This window comes from Manacus vitellinus, unplaced genomic scaffold, assembly GCF_001715985.3.
Source record: "Manacus vitellinus isolate BGI_N305 unplaced genomic scaffold, ASM171598v3 scaffold_42_pilon, whole genome shotgun sequence".
NCBI classification, from domain to species: Eukaryota; Metazoa; Chordata; class Aves; order Passeriformes; family Pipridae; genus Manacus; species Manacus vitellinus.
In genome coordinates this window covers 1,384,362-1,398,470 of record NW_021940553.1, presented here as the reverse complement: position 1 = coordinate 1,398,470, position 14,109 = coordinate 1,384,362, and the positions used below count along the sequence as shown (strand labels likewise).

General features: G+C 44.3%; 1 long non-coding RNA gene across 1 annotated transcript; it reads left to right on the top strand.

The window, feature by feature from the left end:
* The first annotated feature begins 534 nt into the window (after positions 1–534).
* Positions 535–13,874, top strand: LOC108640760. Its single transcript, XR_001921452.2, has 3 exons — positions 535–705; positions 3,765–3,872; positions 13,814–13,874. It is a non-coding gene; the product is annotated as an uncharacterized LOC108640760 (long non-coding RNA).
* The last annotated feature ends 235 nt before the right edge of the window (positions 13,875–14,109 follow it).

The window sequence follows — 14,109 nt, the reverse complement described above, 5'->3', positions numbered from 1 at the left end:
GACCTGTTCAAGGCCGGGTTAGACGGGGCTTGGAGCAACCTGGTCTACTGGAGGGTGTCCTTCCCACGGCACAGGGTTGGAACTGGATGAGCTTGCAGGTCCCTTCCAATACAAACCATTCTAGGATTCTATGATTCTATGACATGCACTCACCTGGACAACTGAGGTGAGCTTTTCTTAACGTCTTCCAGAGCAGAGCTGACCTGTTCCTCCTGAGCCTGGACCTGAGGTGGACTATTTCGGAAAGTCTGGCCAGGTGTGAGCCAGCAGCTGCCTCCAAAAGAGGTGGAGGAGATGAACCTGTGATGGACAGATCATGCTTAGTGACCTTGAAAGTTTTTAGGATGCCACTGTCTCTGCATTAGTGCACTATCTCGTACCTGGAAAAGCATTACTTCACCAAGCCACCTGCACAAAATCACATCCAAGTGTTTCTTCCTTAGTAGCCCCACTTAATCAGATTTTCCACTCTTGAGCTGCTTCAGGTACTGTCTCAGGAGTAGCAGACACTGCTGGGGGACTTGGACAGTGTCTTGCAGTGAACCTGCTGGTCTTGTGGTTTGTATCCTGAAATGATTGTCTTTGCATCTGGAAAAAAAGGAGCCCGTCAATCTCAGCAGGTTACTAGAGGAGGAACAGGCCTGGCTTTGTTTTCATCTGAGAATACTTTCATCTGAAGATTTGGCCCAACCACTTCCCATTGAGGTATCCTGTCTAATTCACTTTTTCCCTTCAAAAAATAAAAGGCATTTCACTTCCCCTTAAGAATATATTATGAACTGCTGCACTTTAGCAGTGTGATAGTTCATAACAGAATCGAGAAGAGCATGAATTATTGTCAGAACTACATTACTAATGTGTAATCTGCAGCATTGGTTAATTTGTTTTGATATTAAAGTTTTAATAGGAAATATAATTTGATTGCATTTTAAAAATAAAAACTGATTTTCTGTATTACAGAAAAATATTATGAATAATAAGCAAAAAAGGGGCTAATATAACTAGGCATTTCTATTAACAAAATAAATATGTTTCATACGCTCTCTGTGTACTAATTCAACTCATCTGATGCCAGTTTGGGCTGATTTAACACAAACTACAGCCTTGTTCCTTTGCTCTGCATTTTGCAACATTGCTGGCATTAGCTTGAGGATGGGATCAAAGTTTTTGCAGTATCAGCTCCTTGCACATCAGTTATTAGCACTCAATTATTAGCAGCATTAGCACCTTGTGCTGTACTCTCAACACACCAGCAGAGCCTGGTCTGTATTTATAGATGTTCTCCAGCTGGACTCAGAATAATTAAAGAACCCAACTGCGAAAACAATGAGTTCTCCACCTCTTAAATCAGGGTAGGTGGTTTGAGCTGGTGGCACTGTGCAAATGGATGTTATAGCAGGGGAAAGTCAGCTCAAGAACAGTGCAACACTAAGTGTGATGAGTACACTGACATGATGTGGAAGTGTAAGAGAAACCATGCTGGGTCAAACGAATCACAGAATTGCTTAGGTTGGAGAAGTCATCTAAGACCATTGAGTCCAACCATTCCCCAGCACTGCCAAGGCCACCACTAACCCATGTCCCCAAGTGCCACATCCACACTGCATTTAAATCCCTCCAGGGATAGGAACTCCAACACTGCCCTGGGCAGCCTCTGCCAGGGCCTGGACAACCCTTTCTGTGACAGAATTTTTCCAGTATCCAATGTAAACCCCACCTAGTGCAATTTGAAGCTGTTTCCTCTCATCCTGTCCCTTGTTCCCTGGGAGCAGAGCCCGACCCCCCCAGCTCCCCCCTCCTGTCAGGGAGTTGCAGAGCCAGAAGGTCCCCCCTGAGCCTCCTTTTCTCCAGGATGAGCCCCCCCAGCTCCCTCAGCCCCTCCTGCTGCTCCAGACCCTTCCCCAACTCTGTTCCCTTCCCTGCACACGCCCCAGCCCCTCAATGTCTTTTTGGTCCTGTGGGGCCCAGAACTGCCCCCAGGACTGGAAGTGTGGCCTCTGATGAAAGGTCTGTGTTGCTCTATTTTCAGCAGTGCTGCCCCACGGGGCCTGGGAAGAGGCTCAGGATGAAGTGAGCATCCTTTGACTGGTGCCTTCCAGCCTCCAACCTCTGCCCCTGCTTCACTGTTTTCCATATTTAGCAACTTTCAGTGGATTTCTCTACCATGCTAGAGCTGACACTCCAGAGGGCAAACTGTTGCTGTGGTGTTTTTTTCACCTTTAATGAGATGCTTTGCCCCTCATAGCTCTGTCCTTATGCTGTGTGACCTTGTTTACAGTGGTTAAAGACCTCAGGGCACTGTTATTAAAGAATGTGTGAGTTTAGAGTAATGGAAGGGTAAAAGCTGTCCCATAGTGAACAGCTGAAGGTACATGATCTATTCAGCTTATCAGAAAGATATAGAGGAGAATTGATGAGAGAGTGTATTTCCTTCCTGGATCCTTCAGTGGGTACCGAAAGACTCCTTGGTCTAGTGGGGAAGGAGGTAACAAGAACTGAGGACTGGAGACTAAAGTTATAAGATGTCAAATTGGAAACAAAACATATTTTTTTTTTCTCAGTGAGGATAATTAACCATGGATAATAATCATCAGGGGCAAAAGTAGATCTTTGCCTTTTTGATGACTTGAAAAAAAATATCCGGCTTTCTTCCTTAAAGTAAAAATAAAAATTAAGTCAAGCACAAGATTTTGAACCAGACCCATGTGAATGACTGATATAGAAAGGTAGAATATTTATTATGCTAGATATCTAGAAGGCCCTTCAGATTTCAGAAAAAAACCAGCATTATGCAGGAGCATCCAGGATCTTTGCCTAGGAATTATATTTCACCTGCCTAGATAGTTCTCTGGTTCATTTACATTTCAGCTGCAACCCTTGCTTGATTGGAGGTGGATCCCATTCTAGGATGGCTCTTATGAGCAGTTGCAGCTTTGCTTATTCTAGTTGAAAAAAGGAGATTCTGCTTCCAGTTAACTGACCACTGAGGCAGATCTGGGTAATGTTTATGTGATTTATCACCTTTGGAAGGGAGGCAAGGTGATAGTTTTGGATGTAGGAAAGGAAGAAGAGTATTAGTGGAGCAGCCAAAGAATGCACATCTGATGAAAATCCTGTGTATTTAGTATTTTTTCTTGTTATTATTATGGTTATTATTGGTGTCATTATTAATAACCAGCAACAGAGTAAGGCTGTCATCAGCAGTTAGGCAAAATGATCCCTTGGTGCTACAGGGAGAGGGAGAAAACTGTGCAAGTGCAAGTTAGAGAGACATGAAACCACCGATGAACAAATTCAGAAGCTTTTCAGGTCAATATTTTTCTCAACTTCAGCTCTTTCTCCTGCTCTTATTCTTGGCTGAAGCACCTTTCCAAGGGACATTAATCTGTTCCCACCTTTCTGCTAATGTCTTTGAGTGCCTACGTAACTTTAAACATACAATTTCCAGAGTAAGGGATAAAGAGGTTCATGTCTGGCAGGGGACTGATTTAGCTTGGGAAGTGCCAAGTCCTATGGAAGAGCCAGGGATAATTATTTCCTTATTCAGGTGTCTCTGGTAAGAGCTTGGTTTTGGCTGCGTTCTAGTCCTTCAGGACTCACCTCCTACCCTCACCCTTCTTTGGCACTACTGAAAAAAAGAAAAATATGTTTGTCTACCTGTAGAATGGATGTTGTCTTTGATCTTACCAATCATGGAGAGTTGCCTTGTGTGAATATTACTTCTTCCCCTATGACATTTTCTATTCCCTTCTGGCTTGGCACAGATGATTTCCCAGTTCTGTCCTGTGGGGAGAAAGGGGTTTGGCACCTCAACTCATCCTGGATAAAGGAGTTCTTAAAGACCACTAGCACTGGGGAATGGACAGCTGGAGGTATGGATATTTTATTAAGCAGCTTAATTCCTGTATTGATAGTTAGAATTTCTATACCTAACGGAGATGCATTAAATTTTGTGAAGTGTGAGACTAATCCTGTCAAATCAGAAGCAGTAAATACGAGCATATAAATTTAACAGAGAAGAAAGAATTATATCTTTGTTTATCCTTGTGGTACAGAAACAAATGGATCCTGTGCAATAACCCTGCATAAAACACAAAAGAAGTCTCAAGCCCACGCGATTTCTCCAGAGGAGTGAATGAGAATGGGTCATCCTTTGTGACAACCTGATAGCTTGGTCTCTGAAAAAGATACTGTGGAAGGCAACAATGGACAGATTAGGATTTGGAATAAGATTTCTGTATCACAAGTATCCAGCACTATATGAGATGTCTTGAAAAGAGGCAGCTGAAGGGGAGTATGATAGAGATATGCACATTCCTGAAAGGCACAAGGAGTAGGAATAGAAAATAGCTATTGACTATTTATCTTCTCAGAAGAACCTGTGTATTTACCAGGCAGAGGCAGTGATGAATTAAGGTGGTTCCTCACATCTCTCCACCAGCCTTGGGCAGGTGGAGAACAGCCTGTGCCTGGCACATTGCTTCCAGCTTGGTGTCAGCCCTTTAGACTGTCCTGATGGATAATGATGGGCCATTATTATAACATAAATTAAAACTAACCAGGAGCACCCCCATCCTCCTTTTCCAGGCAGGCCCGTTTAATGCAGTTCATCTGTTATTGTATTTTCTTTTTTTGGCCCTTTTACTTAATAATGTCTTTCTTTTCACCACCTGTAAATTAAAAATCAGCTATTTCTGCACTGACTGCCAGGTTTTAAAGCTCTGCTTTATCTGTCTGAAAACTGTGTTGTGTTTCTTCTTTTATATACACCAGCCTTGCAATAAAGTTTGTGACACCAGAGCTCGCAATGCCTTTTTCTCCAGCTATATCAGCTCCGTGGCTGTAAAATCTCCATCACCTTTCCTTTCCAGTCTCCCAGCTCTGCTGAACCCACCCACTTGTCCAAAGGAAAATGAGAAGTGGCTTTTGCTTTTGAGTATCCCTGGGCTGGAGATTGCAGGAACAGGAGGGGGAATATCCGGACTTCGGCTGGAGAGGGGAAGGCTCTGGAAAGACCTTAGAGCCCCTTTCAGTGCCTAAAGGGGCTTCAAGAGAGCTGGAGAAGGACTTTGGACAAGGGCCTGGAGGGACAGGACAAGGGGGAATGGCTTCCCACTGCCACAGGGCAGGGTTAGATGGGATATTGGGAAGAAATTCTTCCCTGTGTGGGTGGTGAGGCCCTGGCACAGGTTGCCCAGAGAAGCTGTGGCTGCCCCATCCCTGGAAGTGTCCAAGGCCAGGTTAGATGTGTCTTGGAGCAACCTGGTCCAGTGGAAGGTGTCCCTGCCCATGGCAGGGTTTGGAATGAGATGAGATTTAAGGTCCCTTCCAGCCCAAATGATTCTGTGATTCAGCTCCTGGTACTGCCACAGATCTGCTTTCACGGCAATCCCACTTTCTCAGGCTCCCATCTTAAAAAATGGCTGGAAACACTGCTCTTTTCATATTAGCTGTTTGCTTTATCTAATTTGATGGGATGTTTCCCTGTCAGCACCCAGAATAGCCTTGTTTTCACTCACAGCTGCTGGACATCACTGGCATATGGGAACTTTATTGTAGGACATTTCTTCCAGCAAGGCAAAAGAACTGCCTTTCATTTCACAGGCTGTACACAGAGGAGTTTCATTTTCAGAGATATTTCCAAGTTTTTTTTTTTTTTTTTTTTTTTTTTTTTTTTTTTTTTTTTTTTTTTTTTTTGAGTAAGTCATACCTAAAGAGGAAGGTGAGATGAGGCAGGATTTATGGGTCACTTTGCTGTACCCCAGCTTTCCCAACGCCTGAGTTGCTTTGTGCTTCCAAGCAGTGTTCCACAGACCAGTTTCCATCATGCTTTATGGTGCTGGTCAAATAATGGGGGAAGGGAGCTGCAGTAATATTTGTTACCTAAATATGAAAAAGTAATATGGCAAAATTATTCAGAAGAGATATGAATGTGCAAATAAACCCCCCCAATGGTAGTGGTCTTTGAGCTGGTGAACTGCTGATGTGTTTGGCCGTGAGAAACGGAATGAGGAAGAAAAGGTGATAAATCTGGTAATACCTGGGTTATCCTCAGAAAACAGCCTGGCAGCAGAACTGATGGCAGCAATAGTTCAAAAGTACCTACAGGTAATGTGCATTTGGCATCATGGCTTATTTGTCGTGTTTGTAGTGGTGCCTGATTTAGTTTATCATTGTCTGCTCATGCATTTTAACCACACCAAGGCGATATGTGCAAGCCATGGGAATATTCCTGAAGGAGAGAGGCTCAAATTCTTCCCTGTCACTCTGAGTTTTATAAATCATCCATTAGTTTGCAGGCTGGGCTAAACCTATTTTCCTCCAACAAACCACGTCAAGCCAACTTGAGGTCTCTGCACCGACTCCCCAGTGATGCTTAAGCAAGTCATTCTGATTTACCCGTGTAGACAGATTGTAAAGATTAATTTGGATCTACAGACTGAGTTTAGACAAAAACCTTACTCTGAGTTTCAAAGAACTCCACTTTTCATGAGCTAAAGGAGAGCCCCAGGCCTGATCAGAGCAGGACCATGATGAAGTGTGGGTTGGAAGCTGAATGCCTGAATTATTAAGTTTGAGCTCAGCTCAGCTGTGGGTTGTTCAGCAGAGCCATGCACAGCTTGATGGATTCAATTGCAAATCTGGGTTGTGCTCATGTACATTTGACTGTGTCAGCTTCAAGCTGAGCTGCAAGTTCAGTGGAACGAAAATAATTCAGGGTGAGACTCCAGCCAGGCTGCTGGGTTTCTCCAGTTAAACCAAAGAGTTTCGCTCATTGGAGGTGGAAACTTCTGGATACCAACAAGTTCCATGGGAAAACCACAGGGATAATAAATAGATGCAGGCAGGCTGAGCTGGAGTGAGACACAACTCTATGCTGAAGCTCTGCACCAAAGATTAGAGAGTGTCTTCTGCAGGAATGTATGGCTCCTTCCAGAGAGGCTGCATGACACCCGAGAAGGAAAAGCTGCTCCGTCCTGACTCGGGCAGGACAACCAGAGGACAGAAGGTGCTGCAGAAGGAAAATGCACCTCAGCTCTCTTCAAAGCAGGCTGCAAACTGAAGTCCAAAGCACAAGCCTGTCCCAAGACTAATGCACAGCTGTGTGTGACTACCAGCATCTCCCTTTATGCTGTATCACATCCCTTGTCGGATTACTTCACATTTAGGTCCTTCTGAGGCAAAGACGGTGACAACGCTTTTAAAAAACCCCTGTTTTTAATTTCTCCTGAACCACACAGTTTTCCCAAGGGCAAACGTTTTTACAGCGCTCAGACCCCCTGAAAGGTGAGAGAGAACATACAACATTGAGTTCACATAGATGGTCTCGGTGCACTTCCAGCTCAAGGCTTTCTTTTCCTTCAACGCCTACCTCACAGGTCCTCCTTCTCCCTGGCATCCCTTAGTAGAAATCACAGCCTTTTTACATCTTGCATGAGATGAAATGACACAGGAGCTGATGCCTCCCATTTGTTCCTCCTGCAGGAATCGCTCTCTGAAATTCCCTGGCCTGTGTTATAATGGAGGTCAGAGCTGAGCAAAATATCCCCTCCCGGCCTTAAAATCTATGAATAATATTTTCCCTTTGAGACTCCTGCCAGGATACAGTGGGAAAAGCCTCAGTCACACCTGGGTTATGGACTTGGGCTGGGCATAGGTTGGATAAAACCATCACAGGTGGATGGATTCAATGCCTCTGTCCAGCTGCACCTCCATTGCAGCCCCATGGGGCAGTAGCATTGTGGTATCACAGCAGTAAAGCCACTTATGAGCTGGGATGGCATCTCACATGCCTACTCTCGCTCACTGATTTAGTATTCAGAATTTAGAATTTATTGAGGATTCTTCTTTTGTCACATCATCTATCAGAGACAGACACCACCGAGATGGAAGGGGGAAAAAAAATTAAAAACCTGTTTATTGCTCAACTTGCTCTAGGCATCTTTTAGTTTATTGTTCAGCTTGGTTCATTTCAGTGTTTCAATTTGAACGGTTCGCTTAGTTGCTGTGGCTAAAAAAAAATAAATTAAGAAAACCATAAGAAAACCTATTTAAAAAAAAAAAAAAAAGAGAGAAGAAGAGGCAGCAGCAAAAGTTGAGATTTGTGGGGCCCCTCAGCACCTCACAATGTCAGAGGTGTCAACAGATAATTTAAGGGCAGAATCCCACGTAGCCAGAAGAGATGTGCTCCCAATTCCCTATTCTGAGTGTGTTCACCCACCGAGCTGCTGTTGGCACCCCTGGGAGGAGCTGGGATGAGAGACCCGCATTGCAGATACCCTGCCCAGGGTTTGCTACTGTGCAGCTGCTCTCGTGTGCTGAGCCTTTTGCCGGGGTGTGCAAGGACCCAAACATTGCCACTTGCTTTTCTTAGGCTCGTTCCCTGTGTGTGTGTGTGTGAAATTGCCCTTGATTTGCACCGGCACAAACAGGATTGGTGTCCACGGGGAGTAAAAGGTTGTTGCGTCTCTCATGGTCACCCAACGGCAGGTCGGATCCACGTCCTGCAGGTTCCCCAAAAAGGCATCCTCGTGTGCTGCCCCCCTCCAAACACAGCAGCCCTCACTCCAGCAGTCCTAATTACGGCTCGGCTGATCCTCCAGACCTCTCCTCGGATGTCTCTGCCTCCAGCGGGGTAGGTGCTTTCCAAAGAAAACAGGATCCAGCTTCTCCACGCAGCTGCTTCCAGCATTTGGAGAAACCTTCTCCAGCAGCAAGTGTACTAATCTCTATGGGAGATAAGTCAATTACAGCAAATTGAGCTATTTCATTTCTGGCTGCAAATGGCTTTCAGTTACACAAGTAGACACATTAATCTAATAACTAATGATCATATATTTTACTAATCATACAACGCTGCGTGAGGTATTACATCTAATTATATTTAAGATTAAGACATCTTTATATGTGTGTTTTTGCCGGTTGCCAGGCTGGTGCAGATGGATGAAAACAGAAAAAGAAAGCAGGAATAGTTCCAATCCCCACTCTGTAAGAAACAGGAGGTCCCTCTGAAAGATGGAAAGATACAGTTCAGAGAGGATTGGCTGAGGTTGCCTCCAGGATAGAATAGAAAAGAATAGGAAAGAATAGGAAAGAAATCCTGAAAAAAATATTTTATGATATTGGATTTTTTTTTTTTTTTGGATGCAAGGGTTGAGTCCAGAGATTTGATGCTAATGGCTTTGGACACAGGATCTTTTGGGTTGGAAAAGCCCTCTAAAATTCATTACTGTTCCCCCAGCGCTGCCAAGCCCACCACTAACCCATGTCCCCAGGTGCCACATCCACATGGCTTTTAAATCCCTCCAGGAATGATGACTCCACCACTGCCCTGGGCAGCCCATTCCAGTGCCTGACCATCAGTGAAGAAATTTTTCCTGATACTGAACTTACACTTTCCCCTCTCTGAACTTAACTTGTCCTATTACTCGTTACCTGGGAGAAGCAGCCAACCCCCACCTGTCTCCAGCCTCCTCTATCATCCAAACAGCAAAGGCTGGCAGCAGCAAGGTGCCCTGCACTTAGACTGGGATATTTCATTTTCCAGGCTCAAGGAAGCTCCCAAGAAGCCAAGGGTTAGTTATGGACATAAGTACCTGAAACAGGGTCTCTAATGCAATCTCTTAAAGCTTATCCTGATATTAGTACGTATTAAGATCACCCCCTGAGCTTGCCTGGACTGTTGGTCAATATGATAATGTCTTAAATGCAGTTATGCAATTGCTGATTATTCTCTTTGGTAAATATTTTTATTCATGTGGGTATTTTTTGCATCAGTCTAGCAGCAATCCATCATATGTGAAGGTCTCGTGGCAGCTGCTGTTAAAATCAATATGTGTTAAGATGCCAGAAAACTGAGCTCATTTTTCTCCTCTTTGACATCGTAACTAAAGATCATAATAAGAGATAATGATAATGATGCAAAGCAATGATTAGAGATACTCTGATAAAGGAAAGAAGGGAACCAAGCAAGCAAGAAAAGGAAGGGTGGTAAAATAAGGGGGAGAAGACCTTCCTGTTTCCCTGGGGGAAAAGTGGGGTTAATTGCCAGGGAAGCTTGCATAGAAATCACAGTTAATATATCCTCCCTTCATCCTTGCCTGGCCATTCTCACCTAGACACCTCACACCAGTGTTACAGTCGTGCATCTCTGCAGCAAGCACAGCCAAAACCTGGGCCTTCAAACCCCATTTTGAGCAAATAGTTCTACAAATTCAGATGGTCCAGCAGACCACCTATTTGAGACCACCTACAGAGATACTGTGTGTGCAAATAGCCACACGTGCACATGTGTGCACACAGAAGTACATGCTCTGTATGCAAAGCTAGAAAAAAGTCAGGGCTGAAATAGCACGTAAATGATGAATGGACAGGAAAGGATTTGGAGGAATGAGAATATTTCTCTATTAAGTGTAAGTGGCTCTCAGTCTTTACTCAAGCAAAGCTACCACACTGCCCAAGGGTCAACCAACCTCTGATATAATACATATGATATAAAACATAATGAACATAGCACAGTACAGTGCAGCCTATATGTATAATTCCCCCAAACTAACCCCCTGGCATACAAGCCATGATATCCATGCATCTCTACACATATAAATCATAGAATCCCAGAATGGTTTGGGTTGGAAGGGACCTTAAACCTCATCTAGTTCTAACCCCTGCAATGAACAGGGACATCTTCCACTATGCCGGGTTGCTCCAAGCCCCATCCAACCTGGCCTTGGACACTTCCAGGGATGGGGCAGCCACAGCTTCTCTGGGCAACCTGTGCCAGGGCCTCGCCACGCTCACAAGGCAGAATTCCTTCCCGAAATACAATCTCACCCTGCCCTCTGTCAGATTGAAGCCACTCCCCCTAGTTTTGTTCACTACATACCCTTGTAAAATACATGCATGCAGTCACACATGCACATAAGGAATTGTTTCTGTGGGAAGAATTCTGCCTGTAGAGGTTGCAATGTGGCTGGCTCTTAGGAGCAAATCAGCATAAAGGCATGAGAATATTTTTTTCACACACCATCTTTCATACATAGTAATCATCTTTCATTCATAAGAACATGTATTCATACATAATCTCACTTTTTTTTTTTGGCCTGGGCATACAGTATGTGAGTGTAATTCGCATGTCTCCGAAGCGCACCGTGACTCTTCAGCACAATGCAAAAATCTGAATGATCGAAAAATATATATGCATTTGTTGAACAGGAGGCTTGGAAACACGACACACGTGTGACCCCGACACCGAGCTCAAGATCCTTTGTCGCATAGGTGTATCAGCCTTCAGCCCCCAAACCCGTGGCCAAGAAAACAAGCTCTGTGTCAATGCAAGCACGCTTCCCCTGCTCTGATTGCCTCCCTGTAAGCAAAGCTGCAGTGGAAACCCCATCCTGGGAGGCGGATGGCATGTTGGGATGTCAGAGGGAGACTGATCCTCCCCGTGCCGGCGCCTTAGGCAGGTGCTCTTTGTCGTTCAGTTCCACTAATCACGCCGCGGCTCTGACATCCCTCCCAGTATTTAACTTTCCTGGGACCTCTGGTAGTTTATTAACATTTTCAGGCTACAGGTGCTGGTGTTTCTGCCTTCAATTACGCGGCCACTCTCTATTTTTTTTTCTTTTTTTCTTTTTTTTTTTTTTTTTTTTTTTTTGCTGCGGGAAGATTCCCTGCCCTGGGCGAAGCGTTGGCTGCAGTGATAGGAATAATCATTTGTGGGTGATATTTCAGCAACGCGCAGGGGGAAGTGGAAGACGATCTGTGACAAACAAAATGGATGGTATCAAAAATCAATTCCACTCTTGCTATGGGAATGAGCAAAGGAAAGTTAAAAAAAAAAAAAGAAAAAAAAAAAGAGAGGCAATTCAACAGCTTTTAGTGGGGGGGAAGGCTTGAAGGGAGGAAAGGAACTGGCTTAGAAGAAATACTTGCTTTGTGGTAGTACAGTAAAATGCTTGAAAAATTTTGATTTTTGATGTGGATTCAGGTGAATACTTTCAACATCGGATTTGGTGCTGGGAAATCCAATCAGTGTCAAATAACAGAATCACAGAATATATTGAGTTGGAAGGGACCCACAAGGATCATCAGGTCCAACCCTTAGCCCTGCACAGGGCCATCCCCAAGAGTCACACCATGAGCCTGAGAGTATCATCCAAACTCTTCTTGGGCTCTGTCAGCCTTGGTGCCTTGACTACTGCCCTGGGGAGCCTGTTCAGCACCCACCCTCTGGGGGAAGAACCTTATTTTAATATCTGACCTAAACCTCCCCTGACACAGCTTCAGGCCATATCCTGTCTCAGGTCCAAGCCTGTTTCCTTGACTTTGTCCAGATTCTCTTCTAGGTCTTCAAAGAAGACTTCACCTAAACCCATGGTCAAAGCGACTATCACATGAAAGTGATTTGGTTTTTCCTTTGGTTGAGATATCTGCTTTGGCTAGAACAGTAGTTGACTTGTGCAGACACAGGTGTGTCAGAGTTTTCAGAGTTAAAATTCTCACAAAGCTATTAATAAAAACTTATATTTTTACACTGAAGAAATAACTTTGTGAGGGGCCAATGTGTTGATTAGGAATTTGGACCCCTCACTTTGAGAAAGACATGGAGGGGCTGGAGCATGTCCAGGGAAGGGAACGGAGCTGGGGAAGGGTCTGGAGCAGCAGGAGTGGCTGAGGGAGCTGGAGGGGCTCATCCTGGAGAAAAGGAGGCTCAGGGTGGACCTTCTGGCTCTGCAACTCCCTGACAGGAGAGTGGAGCCAATTGGGGGGATCGGGCTCTGCTCCTAGGGAACAAGGGACAGGACGAGAGGAAACAGCCTCAAGTTGGGCCAGGGGAGGTTTAGATTGGATATTAGGGAAAATGTCTTCAAGGGAAATGTCATCAAGGGCAGTGTTGGAGTCCCCATCCCTGTGTGGATGTGGCACTTGAGGACATGGGTTAGTGGTGGCCTTGGCAGTGCTGGGGAAACTGTTGCACTTGATGACTTTAAAGGGCTTTTCCAACCTAAATGAGTCTGCAATTCATTATTGCTACAGAGTCTATCTGAATGCACCTGGATGTGTAAAAGAAGACACACCATTTCCACTACTGGCAAGCAGGAAGATTCTCTCTGTGAATTAAGGCCCTGGCATCTCCCAAAATGCTCCCAACCAGCAGCACCACCATTGCTTTTTTTTTTTTTTTAGCAGGTCCTCTGTTTCTAACAGTAGATGATTTCAGATATTCACAGCTCTGATAATTAGAAAGCTTCTTCTAATTTCCACCCTAAATTTATTCATGGCTGGTTTAGATCCATTTGCACTTCAATAGCCCACTCCCAGAGGAATGAGGAGGTTGCAGGGCTGTAGATGGAGGTGACAGCTTTGACCTAGAGAGGAACCTGGTTCCTGCAGCCTCTGCCAAAGACCTGCTTGACTGGGTTGAGCAGTGGACATTTTGCGTCTATGAGTGGGGTTGAAATTTTAAGAGGATCAGGCCTGCAGGGGGGAATTCAAGCTTCTTATCACTCATTATGACAAATTAAACATTTGGTGGTTCCAAAACAGTATTTACTTTGAGCTAAAAAACTGGCCTTTCCTTTCCCTCAATGTCTTTCATTCTTGATGAAGCTGGATGACGGGAAAATAAAACATTTACTTTATTTTTCCTTGATTGATTCTTTTTTTAATTGTAACTTTCTACCCTCTCTCCAGTGCTGAGAGAAGAGGACAAGAAATGCTGACTAAGTCATTTTAGCCCTTTTTAGAAACCAGCAGGAATGAGTTTAGATTTTAAAAAATGATTTTCAAACATTTTCCTTTTATTCCCAAACAGGTCCTTGGAAGAAAATCATGGCACAGTACATGTTGATGATCAACCTGAGCACCCTGTCCTGTATAGATGGTAGAGAAAACAAGATCCTGCCTGAGCAATTATAGGAAGTTAACATAGAGAGAGGGTCCATGGAGGGTCTATAGTTGGTATGTACAGAAATAAGTTGTCTCTTGAAGTGCCAAGCAGACTGCAATGTATCTTCCCTCTCACAAAGAAATAAAATCTTTAAAAATGGATGGGAAGTGATAATGAAAATGTCACTCTCTCTTACTCAGAGCTTTTTTTAGTCCATGTAA